Source organism: Salmo salar, chromosome 12 (genome assembly GCF_965601325.2).
Source record: "Salmo salar chromosome 12, fSalSal1, whole genome shotgun sequence".
Lineage (NCBI taxonomy): Eukaryota > Metazoa > Chordata > Actinopteri > Salmoniformes > Salmonidae > Salmo > Salmo salar.
The window spans coordinates 23,857,395-23,881,175 of NC_138302.1; the positions used below are offsets into that span (position 1 = coordinate 23,857,395).

The 23,781-nt window shown below is 41.8% G+C and overlaps 1 pseudogene; it reads right to left on the minus strand.

Annotated features, from left to right (window-relative positions):
* Positions 1-5,135: 5,135 nt before the first annotated feature.
* The window catches only part of LOC106564482 (glyoxalase domain-containing protein 4 pseudogene), a 28,251-nt pseudogene continuing 9,605 nt past the window's right edge, over positions 5,136-23,781 (minus strand).

Here is a 23,781-nt window from a genome sequence, read left to right on the forward strand (position 1 = left end):
TCAGAAATCAGAACAATGTCCATGAATCCATATTCCCTGTAACTTGATATCAGGAGGGACAGAGCTTTACCATAATCAACACAGTCTCTCTCTCTCTCTCTCTCTAGAGAGAGAGAGCTCTAATCTTCTATCCAGTGGGTGGTGATGGACAGCTTGTGGGTGTGTGATGGAGATTAGACCTAAGTACTCTCCTATTTGGCAGTCTGTAATGGCCTTAAACATAAACTGACATTTTGTTAGTTGTAAACCCATGTCCTCATAGTCTTGTACAAAGGAGATGTTTTGATTTTCAAACTTGATTCTCAAGCAGTGATAGAGTAGTTTGGGTGTTCTCAATAAAATATTTTTTATGAAAGCAGGGCGTGATGGTTTAAAGTTAGCCATTATCCTTGAAGTCTTGTAGAGGCAGTCTGTGATAGCTTGATGGTGTAAATGGCAATTTTGATAGTAGTGCGATGTCGTGCAACATCATAGTCGTGTACAAAGGTGTTTTGGGTATTTTCTATGAAAGCATCTCTAATATGTTTGTAGTAGAAATTAGAGTAATGATCAGTGTCAGTCTGGCTGAAAAGAGGCCGTTATGCCTCCATCCACAGAAAACTGGAGCAGGTCCATATCCACATAGCAGCTCAGAATAGGAGTGCTGATCCAGGATCTGTCCATATAATATTATTCATTATGATCTAAAAGCCAAAACTGATCCTAGATCAGCACTCCTACTCTGAGACATTGTGGATACGGGCCCCTGATATGGTTGTCTTATGAACACAGAGGTGGTGAAAAGTAAAGGCTCTCTGATTAACAATGAGACTGAACAAATACATTGACAGGAAGCAGTGTTGCCAAACATAACTAGTGACCTTAATTCATCATTAGGGTTAGACTGACATTCATAGCTAGGGTTAAACTAACATTCCTAGCTAGGTCTAGATGAACATTCTTAGCTAGGGCTAGACTAACATTCCTAGCTAGGGCTAGACTATCATTCCTAGCTAGGGCTAGACTAACATTCATAGCTAGGACTAGACTAACAACCCAAAAGGCAGACTATTATGTGTCAGCCATCTACTATGGTGGGAAATGAAGACAGCAGTTGACAACTTATGATAAGGCTGAGGACTGCTGGCAGAGTTAGCGAGACAGAGGAAATGACTATTCACTAGTTAAAGGACCAGTTTAGAATATTTATTGAGGAAACAGAATGGATGTGATAATGAGGATTCAGGAAGTCAATGAGAATGGAACGGATGAAGCAGAGGGTTGCAGATGAAGGATCCAGAGGGTTGACTCTGTAGAGTTTGGCTTGGAGTCTCAGGTAGATGTCACCGTCAGGCTGTGGAAGTTAGGCTGCTGTGGTGATGCATTGTGATCATAACTCATTGCAATCGCCTGTTACTCACACACACACACACACACACACACACACACACACACACACACACACACACACACACACACACACACACACACACACCACACACACACACACACACACACACACACACACACACACACACACACACACACACACACACACACACCTCGCGTTTCCTGACGTATAGCTGAACACTCCTGTCTGGTGACACAGTTGACACCGTCTGTCTCTGTCCTATTCAGACACAGTCGGTAAATTTACCACGGTAACTCTTCCTCTCTGTCCGTTGGTTTATAATGAGACTATACACCAGCCTAGCTCTCTAGTCTCCAGCAGAAACAGACCGGCTGTAGGGCAGTTCGGCAAATGCCAGATGGGCTGGTCCATTGTTAGCTGAGTGGGCATGTCTAAATAGTTTTTTCTTGAGCAGAATTATCATTATTTGGCTAATACTGGGGGCCTTGAAGAAAACAATGGGCCAGAGTGGGGGCCTCAAGGAAAACCGGTGTTATAAATGCCCAGGCCGATTTCTGGTCCCACTCCGTCTCTGGTCTCCAGCCCATACAGCATTATATTATATTAGATTATATTTTACAAATCTCTCATGTCATTCGCTCTCCGCAGTCTCTCCGCAGTCTCTATGGGTTTTTTTCATTACTGGTACCTACTAAACGAGAATGCTAGAAATGAATGGAATGACTTCTTATCCTATTAGAACCCAATGGCCTGTGGAAAGTATTGGAGGCACACACACACACACACACACACACACACACACACACACACACACACACACACACACACACACACACACACACACACCACTTCCCTCTGTTATCGCAATGCGTCATTAGAAGTTTTATACATTTTTCTAGAAAAAAATCATGCCGGTGATTCATAAATGCAGCTTTTTTTATACAACTGCATTTTTCTATGAGTCTCTTGTTGTAGCTGGAACCTGATGCACCGGAGGGAGGGATGTGTGTGTTAATGTGTGTGATGAACAACAATCAGCCAGGAGCAGAGAGCTCTGAATGGGATGACATGAATGAAACAGATATTGTGAAGTGGCAAACAGATATTGAAGAGGGCCAAGCGTGTCATGATGAATGTATTATTCGACAAATTAGATATTTTCACTCATCTTTGGTAAAAAAAATAAAAATAAATTAAAACATTGTTCCATTTCAACTGACACTGTATTTTTTGTGCACGTTATAAGGAATAGGGTGCATTATATAGGGAATAGGGTGTTATTTGGGGTGCTTCCTAGAATGCAATTCAGGCCCCTAATCTAGGTCAATATATAGTAGGAGGAAGATAGCCTTACTGTCATAGTCCGACTTACTACCTGTATGTCAGTTGGGATAGTGCCTTGAGTGCAGGTTGGGCCCTAGCCTGTCAGAGATGTCTTCATGGGTCTGTTCACAGTACCACAGTGTAGGAGGAGGATACTAGAGGATAACCTTCCTGTCACAGCCTGTGATTTATTACCTATCTGTCTGAAGGGGGGCTCCAGTCTCTCACTCATTCAATTACCACTGTTTTATGACTCGCAGACCATCCACAGAGCACACATGCGCACACGCACACGCACACACACAGCATCCCCCAGAGTAAACACAGTAATCTCTGCTCAATCAAATACAGCCAGAGGGCCTCGTCCAGATCGGATAACTCACAGTCCTGAAGATGCCATGCTGCCAGGCAGTCCCTACTCCCCACCTTTATTGGTTTGTTTGGGCTTTTACAGCAAATAGCTAATAACTGAGTCTGTCTGGTCTCTCTACCCGCTGCTGCCATAACACATCACAACACAACAATACAAAAAATTGGCCTGTTTTTTTACACTCATTTTCTCCTGGCTGTCACTGAGGGTAAGAGCTGTTCGGTTGTTCATCGATAATCTGTTCATCAATATGTTTCCAAGCCCACGACCAAACATAACATCATGAAATGTTCTACCATCTATGTTGGAGATGAGGACAAAACAACAATCGTGATATTGATGATTTCTCAGACATTTTTGAAAATTTCCTGGCTGTCACTGTAGAAAGAGCTGTTTGTCTGTCCTTTGATAAACTCGACAAAACTTTCTACCGTTAGTCCAAGTAATCACACATTACAAACATCTCGTAGACCATCTATGTTGGAGATCAGAACAAAACAACAATTATCACTGTCTAGCCTTTTCCTTATTGGTTCAATGAATCTCAATCACATGCTGGTAATGATCATAACAATCTCATTCCACACCTTGCAATAACCCTGATGTAACGTTGGCGCACTGAGACATCCTCCTCCGGGAGTCTCTGCAAACCTAAGAAGGATGTTCAATTGAACCCTCGGTCGGTTGCCTGACTGCCTCTAATTTCAACCATTTGAAACATATCTGTAATCTTTTCCTGCTGCATTACCTTCGGGGTGTGTGTGTGTGTCTCTCCAAGGATGAGGAGCTTCTGAAAGAACAGATACTCGTTATCGCTTATCTCCTCAAGCGCTGCCGCGCCGACACCAGTCGGTGACGATGGTGGCAGGCCTGCATAGCCTACAGTACAGCCTTGAGTACCACTCTCTCTTCCATGTTTGTGTGGTTTTATTGGACGATAGGACAGTGAAAAGAAGTGTGAGACAGAAGGGGACTGGGTAGAGTTTGAACCCATGCCAAATCAGGCCAATCAGCGTCCTGTCCAGGGGGTGTACTTATACATCAAATTGCCTCAAGTTACAACAAGAGATAAGCTCCTGACCAATGAGCCGTTCTGGCTCCTGACCAATGGGCCGTTCTGGCTCCTGCCCTATGGGCCGTTCTGGCTCCTGCCCTATGGGCCGTTCTGGCTCCTGCCCTATGGGCCGTTCTGGCTCCTGCCCTATGGGCCGTTCTGGCTCCTGCCCTATGAGCTGTTCTCAAGCGAGGCTACTTACTTTACTTACTACAACTCAGGCTGCTACGTGTTGTTTTCATTTTACAGCTGAAAGTTCCCACTTAGCCACTTAGCAGGGGGGAGGAGTGGTCCCCAGATGTGAGGGCAGTGGAGGGATGGATGGTGGAGCTGGAGAATGACTGGGGGGGGGGTTTGTTAGTAAGAGGGACCAGATTAAGCTGGCTGTTTGTTATGTTGGCCCCCCGGGGACCCTTAGGATAGACTACTAGGGAACTCTGGACAGGCTCCATCTGGCTCCATGCTGAGTGGGTCAAAGAGATAACACACACACACACTCTGGACCAATCGCTGGGGGATGACACATCCAGAAAAACATTCCTCTCTCTAGGATCACATCCTTAAAGTGGGTTATGGGGTAATGTTTCTGTTTATATATATCTCAATATGGGATCAGCACTTTTCCTCGACCCATGAGACCTGAGAAAATACTCCAGTTATAAGAGAACTAAAAGTGTGTGAATGTTTAAATGAGGCCTCTGACTGGACATCATACTGTACCACATAGTAGTTCATGAAAAATGGAATACCACGGGCTATCTGCTGCTTTTTGGGGTCATTTTTCATTTCGTGAAAGATTTGATCTCACTATTTTGCTGAGAAAATCCCCCATGGTCTGAGTAATTCCCCATGAAACAAACAAAACTACCAACATGTGAGCAGAGAAAGAGAAAGAGAACGAGAGAGCAAGAGAGAGAGAGAGTGTAGAGAGCAGAGCAGAGCAAATGGTTTCCCTCCCCTAAGCTCTCCTCTCCACTTTTCCTGCCGCTGCTCGGATGGACAGACCTGCCTGTTGTGAGGAAAGAAGGATCAAATGATTACTTCATCAGCATTCCAAGCAGCAACTCATACGGACAGCTGATTCTCTCACTCCTCTCCCTGTACATGGCCCCGTCCACACTCAGGTTGTACAACTGACGTACAACACATTTGACACAACTGTTTTAATACAGCAGAGAGTTTGTCTGCACAATTTTATTTAAACAAAGGTTGTCAAGAATCCGCACAATGGTTGTGTAATCGTTTTTGTGCAGTGAAGCTCTCCGTTGTCCCACAACAATACCAGTTGTAACACAACCGTTGTGTCAAATAACTTGTGCATCAGTTGTACAACCTGAGTGTATACAGGGCCCCTGATTAGCATTTGACCTGCTTTGTGTCTTATTTTTTATATTCCCCACATCCATCCATCCACCCATCCTTCCTGACCACCCATCCTTCCACTAACTACAAGCACAAGCATTTCGCTACACTCGCAGCTGCTAACCATGTGTATGTGACCAATAAAATCTGATTTGATTTGACCCGTCCGTCTCCCCATCCATCCATCCACCCATCTATCCACCCATCTATCCACCCACCCATCCACCCATCTTTCCTCCCATCTTTCCTCCCATCTACTAACCATAAGCTCTAAGGATATAAGGCTTCTTTGTAAATCAAAAACATGAGGCATATTTCTGCCTTTTTCTCAGCGATTGTTGATGTAGAAGATGTATTTAAAAACTTCCCATTTGTCTTTCCCTGTGGGAAGGGATTGAGGGAGGGGTGAGAGGATGGAAGGATCAGAGGATAGAGGGCAGATGTGGTTGGAGCGGTAGAGGAGAGGAGAGAGAGAGCATGGAGTTGCTTCAGGGCCCAAGGCTTATTTCTAAAATGCACTTTTTGAGAGAGAGAGAGAAACACACACACACACACACACACACACACACACACACACACACACACACACACACACACACACACACACACACACACACACACACACACACACACACACACACACACACACACACACACACACACACACACCTGTATTGATTAACAATGTGTTGCTCAAAGAGAGCTACAAACAAAGTGACTCAAAGTGATAGTTTAAAAGTATTTTCTTCCCAAATAGTAAATAAATACATGGGCTCACAAGTGGGATGGAATACAGTTTTCCACTAGCTGTCAGCTGTATTTGAATATTTTATTTTTATTTTTAATTTAACCTTTATTTAACTAGGCAAGTCAGTTAAGAACAGATTCTTATTTACAATGACGGCCTACCCCAGCCAAACCCAGACGACGCTGGGCCAATTGTACGCCACCCTATGGGACGCCCAATCACAGCCGGATGTGATGCAGCCTGGCTAATAACAATGGATGGATAGGTTCTGAAAACAAGTTGAGCTATCAAGTGGAATAGAATAATCAAATTACACTAGCTGTGAACAAGTATATTTGAAGAATAGAGCAAAGCGTGAGAGATTGTTTCATTATGGTTGTCCAGTAGGCTTAGAGTTAAGTCAATAGACTACGTAGTTACTGTGGATCAACTATCTCAGAGCATATGATCATCTCCTGTTTATGACAAATGATTATTATTTGATGTGGATTAGGTCCTATTAAACAGTAGCCAACTGTCATTGTTAATTCAATCTAAAGATTGATAAAAGCGTCCAACTGAACCTATTTGCCACCCATTTTCCAGATCAAATAAACGTACAGTATAAACGCACACACACACACAGAGAGAGAGAGAGAGAGAGAGAGAGGAGAGAGAGAGAGAGACACACACACACATACACACACACACACAGCCTTGTAACAAATACATATTTGCTAATGCACCTGTTTTTCATTTTAAGTGCCACGCGACAAGGCTCATTCCCAGCTTAAATATTTGCTCGTCATGTAGGTTTAACATCCGCATTGTTATTCTAGCTCTCTGAGGTGCATTAAATAACATGTACAAGTAACCACCTCTCTTAGAGTACGTCCCAAATGGAAACCATTCCATCCCAAATGGCCGATAGGGCTCTGGTCAAAAGTAGTGCACTATGTAGGGAATAGGGTGCCGTTTGGGAAGCATCCCTTTAAAGCTCTCTCATGGAGCGCAGCACAAAGCAGCACTCCAAAAACCAGCCCAAATACAACACCCCTCACTGTTTATATCCTCTCTTTCTTTGATAGATATGAACATGAAGGTTGTATACGATAACAAATATACTAATGCTCAATTTTACATCATATTCATTTATGTTTTGTGTTTTCTTTATATTGTTGTCTACATTTACCCTTTTGTGGATCAGTGGAGTAATTTAAGATCAGTCTTATGTTACCTGTCTGTCTGGTATACTCATAACAGCAATGACATTTATATTGTGTGTTTTCCTTTAATCCTGTAACAGCAATGACACACAGCCTGGTATGTGACTGGTATCAACGTGAAACATGGTCAGTCGCCTTTTCCAGGAAATACAATTATTTAGATGACGTACACAGTGTGTGTGCCACAGGAGGCTGCTGAGGGGAGGAAAGCTCATAATAATGGCTGGAATGGAATCAATGGAATGGCATCAAACACATGGAAATCACAGGTTTAATGTATCTGATACCATTCTACCTATTCTGCTCCAGCCATTACCACGAGCCCGTCCACCTCAATTAAGGTGCCACCAACCAAATCAATTTAGAGTTTTCCTCTTTTCAATATAAATGATTATAAAAACGTATTGCAACCAATAGAATGGTATATATATGGGGGATACAACCATCCCAGCTCTGCAGATTTTGCTGCGAGGAGACAGAACCATTAGATCTGTTTTGATCCAGGAACGGATGAAGAATTGCAACATGTACCTGGAGTTAACTCTGGAGATAGGGTGATCTGAAAAATCATAGTCAATCCATCAATAATATAATAATACTCTAAGCAGAAATGTTTTTCTTTCATTTATAATTTGTAGAAACTATGAGAATAGAAAGGTTCAGAACTTTTGTGAAATGGCACAGTTGGAAAAATATATGGCAAATAGAAATCAAAACTAGATGGTGTTCAGAGATAGATGGGAGGGGGATGAGTGGAGCTGAAGGATGGGACTAAAGACAAACAAAATCTAACTAATGTAAAATATACTGTGTCTGTAAAATGTATATAGTACGTATAAACTGGAAGTAGAAGCCTAAGTGGTGGTGTTCATTAGTTTAATCCAATTACAGGAGGGGTGGTAGGATTAAAGGACTAAAGACAAACAAAATCTAACTAATGTAAAATATACTGTGTCTGTAAAATGTATATAGTACGTATAAACTGGAAGTAGAAGCCTAAGTGGTGGTGTTCATTAGTTTAATCCAATTACAGGAGGGGTGGTAGGATTAAAGGACTAAAGACAAACAAAATACAACTAATGTAAAATATACTGTGTCTGTAAAATGTATATAGTACGTATAAACTGGAAGTAGAACCCTAAGTGGTGGTGTTCATTAGTTTACTTCAATACGGGAGAGGTGGTAGGGTTAAAAAAAAATAATAAAGGAAAATATATATAAATAAATTATAATAGATCTATATCTATATTTTTAACATAATATATACACTATATTTATACACTACCGGTCAAAAGTTTTAGAACACCTACTCATTCAAGGGTTTTTCTTTATCTTTGACTATTTTCTACATTGTAGAATAATAGTGAAGACATTAAAACTATGAAATAACACATATGGAATCATGTACTAACCAAAAAAGTGTTAAACAAATCAAAATATATTTTATATTTGAGATTCTTCAAATAGCCACCCTTTGCCTTGATGACAACTTTGCACACTCTTGGCATTCTCTCAACCAGCTTCACATGGAATGCTTTTCCAACAGTCTTGAAGGAGTTCCCACATATGCTGAGCACTTGTTGGCTGCTTTTCCTTGACTCTACGGTCTGACTCATCCCAACTATCTCAATTTGGTTGAGGTCGGGGGATTGTGGAGGTCAGGTCATCTGATGCAGCACTCCATCACTCTCCTTCTTGGTAAAATAGTCCTTACACAGCCTGGAGGTGTGTTGGGTCATTGTCGTGTTGAAAAACAAGTCATAGTCCCAATAAGCCCAAACCAGATGGGATGGTGTATCGCTGCAGAATGCTGTGGTAGCCATGCTGGTTAAGTGTGCCTTGAATTCTAAATAAATCACAGACAGTGTCACCAGCAAAGCACCCCCACACCATCACACCTCATCCTCCATGCTTTACAGTGGGAAATACACATGCAGAGATCATCCGTTCACCCACACCGAGTCTCACAAAGACACGGCTGTTGGAACCAAAAATCTCAGATTTGGACTCCAGACCCAAGGACAAATTTCCACCGGTCGCCTCCCGAGTGGCGCAGTGGTCTAAGGCACTGCATCGCAGTGCTAGCTGTGCCAGTAGAGATTCTGGGTTCGAGCCCAGGCTCTGTCACAGCCGGCCGCGACCAGGAAGCCCATGGGGCGGCGCACAATTGGCCCAGCGTCGTCCGGGTTAGAGAGGGTTTGGCGGCAGGGATATCCTTGTCTCATCGCGCACTAGTGACTCCTGTGGTGGACTGGGCGCAGTGCACGCTGACACGGTCGCCAGGTGTACGGTGTTTCCTCCGACACATTGGTGCGGCTGGCTTCCGGGTTGGATGTACGTTGTGTTAAGAAGCAGTGCGGCTTGGTTGGGTTGTGTTTCGGAGGACGCATGGCTCTCGACCTTCGCCTCTCCTGAGTCCGTATGGGAGTTGCAGCGATGAGACAAGACTGTAATTACCACGAAATTGGGGAGAAAAAAGGGGTGAAAAATCCCCCCAAATAAAAAAATATTAAAAATCCACCGGTCTAATGTCCATTGCTCGTGTTTCTTGGCCCAAGCAAGTCTCTTCTTCTTATTGGTGTCCTTTAGTAGTGGTTTCTTTGCAGTAATTCGATCATGAAGGCCTAATTCACACAGTCTCTTCTGAGCAGTTGATGTTGAGATGTGTCTGTTACTTGAACTCTGTGAAGCATTTATTTGGGCTGCAATTTCTGAGGCTGGTAACTCTAATGAAATTAACCTCTGCAGCAGATGTAACTCTGGGTCTTCCTTTCCTGTGGCGGTCCTCATGAGAGCCAGTTTCATCATAGCGCTTGATGGTTTTTGCGACTGCACTTGAAGAAACTTTCAAAGTTCTTAAAATATTCTGTATTGACTGACATTCAAAGCTTAAAGTATTGATGAACTGTCGTTTCTCTTTGCTTATTTGAGCTGTTCTTGCCATAATATGGACTTGGTCTTTTATCAAATAGGGCTATCTTCTGTATACCCCTCTACCTTGTCACAACACAACTGATTGGCTCAAACGCATTAAGGAGTAAATCAATTCCACAAATTAACTTTTAAGAAGGCAAACCTGTTAATTGAAATGCATTCCAAGTGACTACCTCAACTATCTCAAGCTGGTTGAGAGAATGCCAAGAGTGTGCAAAGCTGTCATTAAGGCAAAGGGAGGCTACTTTGAAGAATCTCAAATATAAATATATTTGGATATATTTAACACTTTGTTGGTTACTACATGATTCCATATGTTATTTCATAGTTTTTATGTCTTCACTATTATTCTACAATGTAGAAAATAATACAAATAAAGAAATACACTTGAATGAGTAGGTGTTCTAAAACTTTTGACCGGTAGTGTATATGGGGGATTGGAAATGATGGAGACAATTAAATCTATCTGCAATATTAAAGCTGATCCACCCCCTAAAAATAAATCATTAAAATAAAGTGCCACCAACCTCCTGTGGTCGGCTCTCTCTCTCTCTCTCTCTCTCTCTCTCTCTCTCTCTCTCTCTCTGATGCACGTACGCACACGCACACACACACAGAGCGTCACAGGTTGTCGAACAGAGAGTGAGCGGAGCGTGAGAAAGAGAGAGAGCGTGAGAAAGAGAGAGAGACAGAGAGAGAGAGGGGAAACAACCCTTACAGAAAAAACATTTCGAATTTCACTTCATCACATGTGAAATGTTCCAAAAACAAATGTTTTCATGTGATCACATGGTCTTATGTAAAGTTTATATGATAATGTGACAACATGTAAACCAACGTGATAACATGGAACTATACGTGTTAATACACATGTGATCACATGTGAAGTGTTCCAAATGAACATTTTCACATGATTTCACATGTGAAATTTCATGTGAAATCGTGTGATTTTCCAAATCAAATTTATTTATATAGCCCTTCGTACATCAGCTGATATCTGAAAGTGCTGTACAGAAACCCAGCCTAAAACCCCAAACAGCAAGCAATGCATGTGAAAGAAGCACGGTGGCTAGGAAAAACTCCCTAGGAAAAACTCCCTAGAAAGGCCAAAAACCTAGGAAGAAACCTAGAGAGGAACCAGGCTATGAGGAGTGGCCAGTCCTCTTCTGGCTGTGCCACATGTTCCACATGTGAAATGATGTTTTTTCTGTAAGGGAACTTGATGAATACTATAACATGAAGCTTAAATGACGCTGAAATGCATTGGTTGGATCTTTTTCTATTCAACTTCATTCTCATTGTCCCATGAGGGGGTGGCTAAATTAATATTGTCTTTACAACAGTACACACACACTCACACTCACACACACATACAGTACACTAGTTGCGGTCGGTGCCGTTTAAGATAAGGGAGGAAGATAATTGTTTTTATGAGCATGGCCTTATTTCCATTACAGCATATTGGATGACTGTCAGTCATATTCCATTCACCCACCTCATTGTAACATCGATAGGTTTAGACTACTACAGGATACATTTTCTCTATACCCATCATGAGGTTGCTACAACCTAGCCTATGAATGAAAGTTTACGGTGTAGGTGCACAGGTAGAGAGAAACATTTGAGTAATCAAAGTGACAGACAGTGACAAATTCAATATCACCTTGCACACGCTTGCATGCATCTAGCGTGTATTCATTAGCCCAACAGTTCCAAACTATAGTTTAGATTGGAGAAATTCAGGTGTGTTTATCCCTGTTTCATTCCTTTTGCTTCCGTTTAAGAAACGTTTTCCAACCGAATTGGCGGAATGAATACACCCCTGATCACACGCAGACACAGTTCACTTTCATAGCAGCCACATACAAACAGCATGACAGCACGTTGTATAATTCCTTCTCGCATCTACGCACTCTCCTCCTCATCGCCCTTTGCTTGTGGACTTGAGTGCACAAAACATCAGCTGGTTGTGGCCAGGCGAAAAAAACTTTCCAAACCAAATCTTTATATCATAACCACTAACCGCTACACACAGCCTACATTGTTGTCACTTAATTAGCTTACATCAGATTAGTCAACATAGCTATTGGAACTAACACATTATTAAACTCACTACAATCATGCAGTACAGTATAGTCAGCAAGCAGTTTAGCGGTTACACAGGCGGGCCCTGTTGGCAATAAATTAATAAAACCAAAAGCTTACCTTAACTTGGAAGAGTTCCAATGTTGGATAGCCGTAGCCAGCTAGCTAACATAGCATCCCTTTCGGTTTGAGCCAGGTGTTTGAGTAGGCTAAACTAGCTAGCTATATTCTCTAGCTAAGTGAAAGTGAAAAAAATACAACGACATATTGTGGGCTCTCTCTCCTGCTTCTCATTCATTTTAAAATAAATACATTTGTTCAAAACTGTTCAACTATTGTCTTTCTCGCTCTTTGAGTTGACTACTCACCACATTTTATAAACTGCAGTGCTCGTTAGCTGTAGCTTATGCTCTAAGTACTAGATTCATTCTCTGATCCTTTGCTTGGGTGGACAACATGTCAGTTCATGCTACAAGAGCTCTGATAGGTTGGAGGACATTCTTCAGGAGTTGTCATAATTACTGTGTAAGACGTAAATATATTTTGTATAGTTTTATCTAAAAATGATAATTATTATAATGTTTCACAATTTTTTTTTTTTTTATGAAATTCACTGAGGAGGATGGTCCTCCCCTTCCTCCTCTGGGGAGCCTCCACACACACACACACACACACACACACACACACCACACACACACACACACACACACACACACACACACACACACACACACACTCAGTCAGTGAGTAATAACGTTACAGGTCAAAAGTAGTGCACTATATAGGGAAAGGTTGCAATTTGGGATGCAAACAATGTTCCTTTTTGGAAAAATAAATCTGTTTTAATCAGAGTGACATTTTAATCAGGTTGACCTTACAGTATATAAACCTTTTTTATGTGTGTGGATGTGTGTGTGTGTGTGTGTGGTGTTGACGACACCCATAGGTGGACAGTGATGGCACGTAATACAGTGAAGCACATGGGGGTCATTCATAAAGGTCTGTTCTAATTAACTCTGTTTCATTTCAATGTTCCTTTGTGGGACTGTCTGAGTGTCATCAGTCTCCTCGTTCATAGGTGGAGAGAGATGGTGACACGGAATACAGTGAAGCACACTGGGGGAGTTGGGGTCGTTCCTAAAGGTCTGTTTTAATTAGCTGCATTGCATTTCAATGTCTGCGTGCCAAATGGTTTCCTATTCCCTATGGGACCTGGTCAAAAGTAGTGCACTATATAGGGAAAGGTTGCAATTTGGGATGCAAACAATGTTCCTTTTTGGAAAAATAAATGTTACTTTTTGAAAGAAAATGTAATTTTCAATGTAATTACTCTTAAGCCATTTGGTTGGTCGGTCATGGATGACCCGAACTAACATTGGAGGATTTTACAGTTTTTTTTTGTTACACTTATTGAAAACCCACACTGGTATTTGAACATGAAGACATTAAAACACATGATCTACGACCCAAATGGCACCCCATTTCATTTTTAGTACCCTACATTTGACCAAGGCCCATAGGGCCTCCAGAAACAATATTGGGTGCTGTTTGGGATGCAACCATTATCGTTGCCACAGAAGGTTTTGTTCTCGCTTTTATAAGGTCATACAGTACCAACATTCAATGTAATTTACGCTAAACGTAACACTCCATAAGCCATTAGACCGATCACAGCATGCACCTTTACACTACGTGATTTGTCAGAAGGGCTGCGATGTTGGTGTGTGTGTGTGTGGGTGTGTGTTGCTGTCAGAAAGGAAGGGGAACCATTTGTAATGCTAATGAGAAATAGTGAATTTGAACATTTAACTGGTGCTAATAGAAGAAGATAAGAAGTTTTACATTATTCAAAGTAAGTCATGTTTTTCACTTGAAGCGAGAAAAAGACTTGTTTCCTCTACCTTCTTGCTTGTATCCGACTATGGGGATACCTTGTACATGCATGCCCCTATTGCGTCATTACGCATGCTTGACACTGTGTACCATGGGGCACTGAGGTTTATTACGAACACCAAAACCCTCACTCATCACTGTACCCTCTATATGACAGTGGCTGGCCTTCCTTAGCTCTTCAGGGAGACAGAGACTATGTCATTGGTATGTTTTTATTTATAAGGCCATACTGAGACAGCTCCCATTTTACCTGTGAATCTACATTGTCCAGCAGGCTAATGGCAATTATCTCCTACGCTCACAGGAATGTGTCTAAGGCCCGTACAGTGCTAGGTAAAAAAGCATTCCAGTAGCCCACTCTGCCCCCTCTACTTGGAACGAGCTACAAAAAGACTTGAAAGTACAGGAGCTCGTCTCCTCAAATTATTTTACAGCTCGGGTAAAATCTATTGTGGAAAATGATTTAGCGGGATGTAAATGTTTTGACCCCTATTTGAACCCCTCATCCCAAACCCTATGTGCCTGTTCAATGTGTAAACTGATGTTTTTCAACTGTAGTGCTTTGTGTTTTATGTTGTAAATGACGGAAACTTTGTGTTGCTTTTTTGGCCAGGTCTCTCTTGGAAAACATATGTTTAATCTCAATGAGCCTAACCTGGTAAAATAAAGGTAAAATAAAATATATATATTCATTTTTTTCACATTGATCTGCTTGCTTCTTCTTACACACACACACACACACACACACACACACACACACACACACACACACACACACACACACACACACACACACACACACAAAATCAATATTTAACATTGCATTCACTGTTGACACATGCAAGAACTCTTAGTACAGTGCAAAAACAACAGAAATAGTCAGTCAGGTAAATGAAGACACATTTCAGTTGAATGGATTCAGTTGTGCAACTGACTAGGTATCCCCTTTCCCTTCCCTTCACTTCCCTACTCCTATTCTCACGTTAGACAGCCACGCTTCACACTAATTGCCAACACTGTGCGTGTATGTGTGTGTGTGTGTGTGTGTGTGTGTGTGTGTGTGTATGAGTGTGTGTGTGTGTGTGTGTGTGTGTGTGTGTGTGTGTGTGTGTGTGTGTGTGTGTGTGTGTGTGAGATATGGTCACGCTTCATAGACCACTATAAGCCAAGCATGGGCAGTGTTCACACAGTTGTGTGTGTTCAGTCAATTTAATCATCACAAAGTGCTACAGATCCTGCTCAATATCCGGATAGGTTTAGAGTTTATCACGCCAACCTTATCAACTATGTACAGTTGAAGACAGAAGTTTACATACACCTTAGCCAAATACATTTAAACTCAGTTTTTCACAATTTCTGACATTTAATCCTAGTAAAAATTCCCTATCTTAGGTCAGTTAGGATCACCACTTTACTTTAAGAATGTGAAATGTCAGAATAATAATAGAGACCTTTTATTTCGTTCATCACATTCCCAGTGCGTTAGAATTTGACATACACTCAATTAGTATTTGGTAGCATTGCCTTTAAATTGTTTAAGTTGGGTCAAATATTTTGGGTAGCCTTCCACAAGCTTCCCACAATAAGTTTGGTGAATTTTTGCCCATTCCTCCTGACAGAGCTAGTGCAACTTGAGTCAGGTTTGTAGGCCTCCTTGCTCGCACACACGTTTTCAGTTCTGCCCAAAAATTGTCTGTAGGATTGAGGTCAGGGCTTTGTGATGGCCACTCCAATACCTTGACTTTGTTGTCCTTAAGCCATTTTGCCCACACCTTTGGGGGTATGCTTGGGGTCATTGTTCATTTGGAAGACCCATTTGCGACCAAAGTTTTCCTTTCTCATGATGTCATCTATTTTGTGAAGTGCACCAGTCCCTCCTGGAGCAAAGCACCCCCACAACATGATGCTGCCACCCCTGTGCTTCACGGTTGGGATGGTTTTCTTCGGCTTGCAAGCCTCCCCCTTTTTCCTCCAAACATAATGATGGTCATTATGGCCAAACAGTTCTATTTTTTTTTCATCAAACTGGAGGACATTTCTCCAAAAAGTACGATCTTTATCCACATATGCAGTTGCAAACTGTAGTCTGGCTTTTTTATGGCGGTTTTGGAGCAGTGGCTTCTTCCTTGCTGAGCGGCCTTTCAGGTTATGTCGATATAGGACTAGTTTTACTGTGGATATAGATACATTTGTACCCGTTTCCTCCAGCATCTTCACAAGGTCCTTTGCTGATGTTCTGGGATTGATTTGCACTTTTCGCCCCAAAGTACGTTCATCTCTAGGAGACAGAACGCATCTCCTTCCTGAGCGGTATGACGGCTGCGTGATCCCATGGTGTTTATACTTGCTCATTATTGTTTGTACAGATGAATGTGGTACCCTCAGGTGTTTGGAAATTGCTCCCAAGGATGAACCAGACTTGTGGAGGTCTACAATTTTTTTCTGAGGTCTTGGCTGATTTATTTTGATTTTCCCATGATGTCAAGCAAAGAGGCACTGAGTTTGAGGGTAAGCCTTGAAATACATCCACAGGTACACCTCCAATTGACTCAAATTATGTCAATTAGCCTATCAGAAGCTTCTAAAGCCATGACATCATTTTCTGGAATTTTCTAAGCTAAGCTGTTTAAAGGCACAGTCAACTTAGTGTATGTAAACTTCTGACCCATTGGATTTGTGATACAGTGAATTATAAGTGAAATAATCTGTCTGTAAACAATTGTTGGAAGAATTACCTGTGTCATGCACAAAATAGATGTCCTAACCGAGTTGCCAAAACTATAGTTTGTTAACAAGAAATGTGTGGAGTGGTTGAAAAATGAGTTTTAATGACTCCAACCTACGTGTATGTAAACTTCCGACTTCAACTGTATGTGTCATATGAGGAAAGGATGGGTTGTGTGTGTGTGTGTGTGTGTGTGTGTGTGTGTGTGTGTGTGTGTGTGTGTGTGTGTGTGTGTGTGTGTGTGTGTGTGTGTGTGTGTGTGTGAGAGAGTGTACGGAGGACTAAAATCACTAATGGAACTCAAAGAATAGAACTACCCCATAGAGTCGATTGACGTGCCCATGCATCAATCTAATTAGCATCATACAAAAAATCCTCATCAAAATCCATCCGTTTTAGAGAGAGATATCCGTTTCTGCATGGGCTACTGTCCGCAGACCGTCAGCCTTCCATCTGCGGTGGAACCTGGTAGAGCTACACCAGGAGACATCCCGGAAGTCTGTCTTCTCATGTAAATGTCTGTAGCGACCAAACAGTACGCGCTACAAACTAATATGACCCCACTGTAGAAAGAGGAGACTCTCACGAACACGTACATGTCAGATTTTGTTTTTCGATGCTTAGAAGCTTCACAAGATTCATCTGAAGTGACCCTGTACCAGTTAAAAAAGGAATGGAAGTATAGAGTAGTACTTTAGTGCCAAAAAAAGGGTTAAATATGGGTAAAAAATATATAATCATTTCCTGAGCTTTCTTATAGCTCTCAGATATAAGACACTTCAAAATATGCTTCCTTTTCATGTATTTTTGGACTATCTGTTATTCAATGTGTTGTTATGGGCTATTAAGGGCTAATAGCAGGAAAGCCAAATGTAATGTTTCATCAAATTATTATTTTTGTTGGGTCCTAAAATTAAAACAATTCCTTGGTATGACCATCTTAAAACAATTACATATGTTAGCTTATTAGAAACCCAGCCCTGGGCCCTTAGACTCTAGGGGGTTTAACGGGAAAAGAGCCGCAAAGAACCGACAGCAGTGCCAGTAACAATAAACCATGTCTACAGGATGACCCCCCCTGTCCTCACTGAGACAACCTCTGCACGTCACCGATTGGCCTATTCAGCCATCTCCAGACCAATAGCAAGCCAGACCCACACCACAACCCGAACACAGTATACTTGGAAGGAATCATACTGGACTAGGAGGGATCCCAAAGGAAGGTGTGTGATTATGCACACCCGTGTGTGTGTGTGTGTGTGTGTGTGTGTGTGTGTGTGTGTGTGTGTGTGTGTGTGTGTGTGTGTGTTTGTGTGTGTGTGTGTGTAAAGGGCTTAATATGTAGAGAGATTAGCTGTACATGTCAGCTTACTCTGAATTTCATGAAAACATGGTACTGAGTGTGCTAACAGGGTTGAAATTTGTCACATTTTACTCAGTGGATACATTATATTTGCATACTCTCTACATGACATTTTTGCATAATTATTTCAAATGGGTAAGATGCTCCACAGCTCCAAGATGAAGGAACCCTTTGATTCTAACACAGCCGTGACGTACTATGTTCTTTGTGTACGTGACAGGAATGTGAAAAAGGAATGTGACAAACGTACAGTCCCTGAACTCTACACCGGCATAAAGTACTAGGGGTTTCATTCTTAACTTCAATGTGACGACTGTAAAGTTCAGGAATATGATTCGTTGAATGTTGGTTGAGTCCAAAACAACAGTCGTTCTTAGCAGTGCTTCATACAACTATATTAAATAATAGGAATTTCAGTCTCAGTTACGTGTCGAACACATACATCTTGTTGAAAACAACATCTATTACAATGACTTATACAAGTCCTTGACTCTACAGGACACAAAAATACTAATTTCCATCTTAAATTCAGCCTGACAACCAAACACACGTACACTCACTGAACTTGTACATAATCCATTAAACGCCAAGTCTAATTCATCAGTCTAAAACAACAGCCATTATGGTGATTCATATCAACACACAACACTGAGGGGGAGAACCAACCATCCATCCATAATGGAGTGGACCTGTAGCTGGCCCATTATCCCCACATTAGAACTTGGAGAAATGCCTTATTTGTCATGGTTACGTTTCCTGTCTGTCAGCGTGTTCTGGAACACGCAGCTCCAAATTACCCATGAGAGGGATACTTGGAGGGGTGTAATCACCCAGGTGCTACGACCTCCATTAGGTTCGCTAGTACACACACACACACACATGCAAGCGCATACGTGCACCGTGCATACAGAACACGTGCGCGAACACACACGCAGGCATGTACACATATTTCTCTCTCTCTCTCTCGTGTACAGTACGTTCCATACCTGAGATATGAGATGACAGTGTGTGTGTGTGTGTGTGTGTGTGTGTGTGTGTGTGTGTGTGTGTGTGTGTGTGTGTGTGTGTAATAGTTGTGTTATGTTCAGCTAAGCCTTCCAGCCATTATGTTCGGTAAAGGGAAGGGTGAGGTACATTATAAGGAGAGGTGACAGATGATTCCGACATCAGCGGCTGATTTGCGCCGGACCTTTGTCAGACTCTTGGACTTCATCCACCTTTATCATCCTCCTCCACTAATGCTATAGAGGGTTGAAAGGTCACTCATTCACTGTTGTTGGCATTAGATCATCTACTGTTATATTTTCACATTGTTTATCAGTTGGATGTAAAATGTATGGACCTGGTTGGTCATTTGATCTCGTGGTGTGGTTATGAAATATGGACCCACCTGGTGGAATTTTATCAGCTATCATTTTTTGCCGTTGTTTATTGGTTGTTATATGTGTATCTATGGACCCCGATGACCAGCTGCATTTCATCATATACTATAGATTTTAAGGAAAAGAATCCTGAAAATCTAATTAGAACCTTGTATGGCAGAAGAAGATTTGTACAAAAATCTAATAAGTATCTGGTAAGCTGTTGAATGGTTTTCCTGATATAATGCCTTCGGAAAGTATTCAGACCCCTTGACTTTTTCCACATTTTGTTGCCTTATTCTAAAACTGATGAAATTATTTTTTTCCCCCTCAATCAACACACAATACTCCATAATGACAAAGCAAAAACTGTTTATCAAATTTAGGAAATGTATAAAAATAAAAAAAGGAAATTAAACATTAACGTAAGTATTCAGACCGTTTACTCAGTACTTTGTAGAAGCACCTACGGCAGCAATTACAGCCTTGAGTCTTCTTGGGTATGACGCTACAAGCTTGGCACACCTGTATTTAGGGAGTTTCTCCCATTCTTCTCTGCAGATCCCCTCAAGCTCTGTCAGGTTGGATGGGGAGCGTTGCTGCACAGCTATTTTCAGGTCTCTCCAGAGACGTTAGATCTGGTCCAAGTCCAGGCTCTGGCTGGGCCACTCAAGGACATTCAGAGACTTGACCCGAAGCCACTCCTGCATTGTCTTGGCTGTGTGCTTAGGGTCGTTGTCCTGTTGGAAGGTGAACCTTCGCCCCAGTCTGAGGTCCTGAGCACTCTGGAGCAGGTTTTCATTAAGGATCTCTCTGTACTTTGCGCAGTTCATCTTTGCCTCAATCAGTCTCCCAGTCCCTGCCACTGAAAAACATCCCCACAGCATGATGCTGCCACCACCATGCTTCACTGTAGGGATGGTGCCAGGTTTCCTCCAGACGTAACGCTTGGCATTCAGGCCAAAGAGTTCAATTTTGGTTTCATCAGACCAGAGAATCTTGTTTCTCATTGTCTGAGAGTCTTTAGGTGCCTTTTGGCAAACTCCAAGCGGGCTGTCATGTGCCTTTTACTGAGGAGTGGCCTCCATCTTGCCACTACCATAAAGGCCTGATTGGCGAAGTGCTGCAGAGATGGTTGTCCTTCTGGAAGGTTCTCCCATCTCCACAAAGGAACTCTAGAGCTCTGTCAGAGTAACCATCCGGTTCTTGGTCACCTCTCTGACCATGGCCCTTCTCCCCCGATTGCTCAGTTTGGTCAGGTGGCCAGCTCTAGGAAGAGTCTTGGTGGTTCCAAACTTCTTCCATTTAAGAATGATGGAGGCCACTGTGTTCTTGGGGACCTTCAATGCTGCAGAAATATTTTGGTACCCTTCCCCAGATCTGTGCCTCGATACAATCCTGTCTCGGCGCTCCAAGGGCAATTCCTTCGACCTCACGGCTTGGTTTTTGCTCTGACATGCACTCTCAACTGTGGGACCTTATATAGACAGGTGCGTGCCTTTCCAAATCATGTCCAATTATTTGAATTTACCACAGGTGGACTCCAATCAAGTTGTAGAAACGTCTCAAGGATGATCAATGGAAACAGGATGCACCTGAGCTCAATTTCGAGTCCATAGCAAAATTGTCTGAATACTTATGTAAATCAGGTATTTCTGGTTTTTGGGTTTAATAAATTTGCCAACATTTTCAAAAACCTGTTTTTGCTTTGTCTTTATGGGGTATTGTGTGTAGATTGCTGAGGAAATTGTTTTATTTAATCCATTTAAGAATAAGGCTGTAACGTATCAAAATGTGTAAAAAGTCAAAGGGTCTGAATACTTTCCGAAGGCACTGTGTGTCAGTGGTGTAGTTGTTTATGTGTTAACTTCTATGCCTTATATGACGTATACAATTGTTTACATGATTGTGGTGAATTTCCTACATGAACATGGTATGACATATTTGAGACAAAATATATTAATTACATGAGTCATCTATGAATATTATAATACAATTGTATGTTCTGACTGTCAATTCTACAAAATAAATGCTTTCCTTATAGGTTTCACATTGTTTTTATAAGTTAACATATAAAAACAAAGAAAATTCAAATATTTGTATATACACTGAGTGTACAAAACATTAGGAACACATTGAGTTTGTCCTCAGAACACCTCAATTCGTCGGGGCATTGACTCTACAAGGTGTTGAAAGTCTTCCTCAGGGATGCTGGCCCATGTTGACTCCAATGCTTCCCACAGTTGTGTGAAGTTGGCTGTATGTCCTGTGGGTGGTGGACCATCTTGAGACACACAGGAAACAGTTTAGTGTGAAAAACCCAGCAGTGTTTTAGTTCTTGATACACTCAAACCGGTGTGCCTGGCACCTACCTTCATACCCCGTTCAAAGGCCCTTAAATCATTTGTCTTACGCCTTCACCCTCTGAATGGCACACATACACAATCCATGTCTCAATCGTCTCAAGGCTTAAAAATCATTTTTTAACCTGTTTTCCCCCTTCATCTATACTGACTGAAGTGGATTTAACAAGTGACATGTATAAGGGATCATTGCTTTCACCTGGATTCACCTGGTCAGTCTATGTCATGGAAAGAGCAGGTGTTCCTAATGTTTTGTACACTCAGTGTACATTTTCAGATATGAGTTTCCATGGTTAAGGCTGGGCAACACCTCCTACTGGACAGTTCATTTATCTACGGTCTCCCTAACCTAGCCCAGCCCTGCTTAGCTTTGATATTTGTCATTGTCGCTGACCAATGTGCGAACAGGAGAATGATTGTTGAGAGATCTCCACTAAATAGAAATAGAGATTCACTACTGCTATGAAAGTCATTCCTCCTCTTCTCCCTCCTCCTCCTTCTACATTCCCCCTTCCTCCTCCTGCTTCTCCTCCTTTTTCCTGCTCCTTCTCTTCCGCCTCCTCCTTTCTTCAATACATCAGACAGTGTCCTATGTATGTGAGACCTTAGAAGCCTTAGCTTTCATGTCTCTTGTATGTTTTTATATAATACATGCAGTGTTTTGTAACGTATACATTTTATCTACTCATATAAGTATATATTACAAGAACATTCTATGAACCTTGCATGTGTATTTGCTGCCATATGTACAAGTTCCAGGAAAACATAAGAATCTTGTTAAATTCTCTTTTCCATATGGGCTGGCAGGTTGCATTTGTACATCGTTTTATATATTGACATAGTGTATCTTGTCACTATTTCCAAGAACAGTATTTTGTCATTTATATTTTCTAACGCTTCGAACACACCGACTGCGTCATTGCGTAGACTTGACAGAAAGTAGCAAAATGTGAATGTTGAATTTTTGTTGCACACATATCCAGTAAAACAAATGTGGGACTACATAATAAAAACAGTTTGACTGGAGAATTTCATTACATTTTTTATTCATTTATTTGCCAAGTATATTATTTATTCGATGACATCCACAAATTAATTGTGAGAGCCTATAATATAATTTCCCTCCAAAATGCAGCTTTGGAGCGAAATGCATAATAGTCAAGATAGCAGAGTCGGCTCTTTCAACAATGAGACCAACGTTGAGGAAGATGGTCTTGATCTCGCTGTTGGGCCGGGACCAGCCCCGCCGAAAGCGCTGGTCTGTGTGGGTCCAGAGATGGTTAAAGTCCCGAAAGCAGGCAGGGGAGCTCCACCGTCTCATTCAAGAGCTTCGACTGTTTGGAGAGGAGTTCTGAAGTTACTTTCGTCTGGACCGAAGCCAGTTTGATCACCTGCTCCAGATGGTTGGAGCCAGGATCATCCGGATGGATACCAACTACCGGGAGTCCATCAGCCCAGTTGAACGCCTGGCGATTTGTCTCCGGTAAGATACATTCTAGTACATTTTTAAAGCCTTTGATACCATAATTGATTGATATTTGACATTGTTTTTATGTGCAACCTAGCTAGCTAAAGGGCTCTCAAGTTAATAGTCCCTATTTGACATCAGATGTAATTTTACAGAATGTTCAGTAGGACTATAAC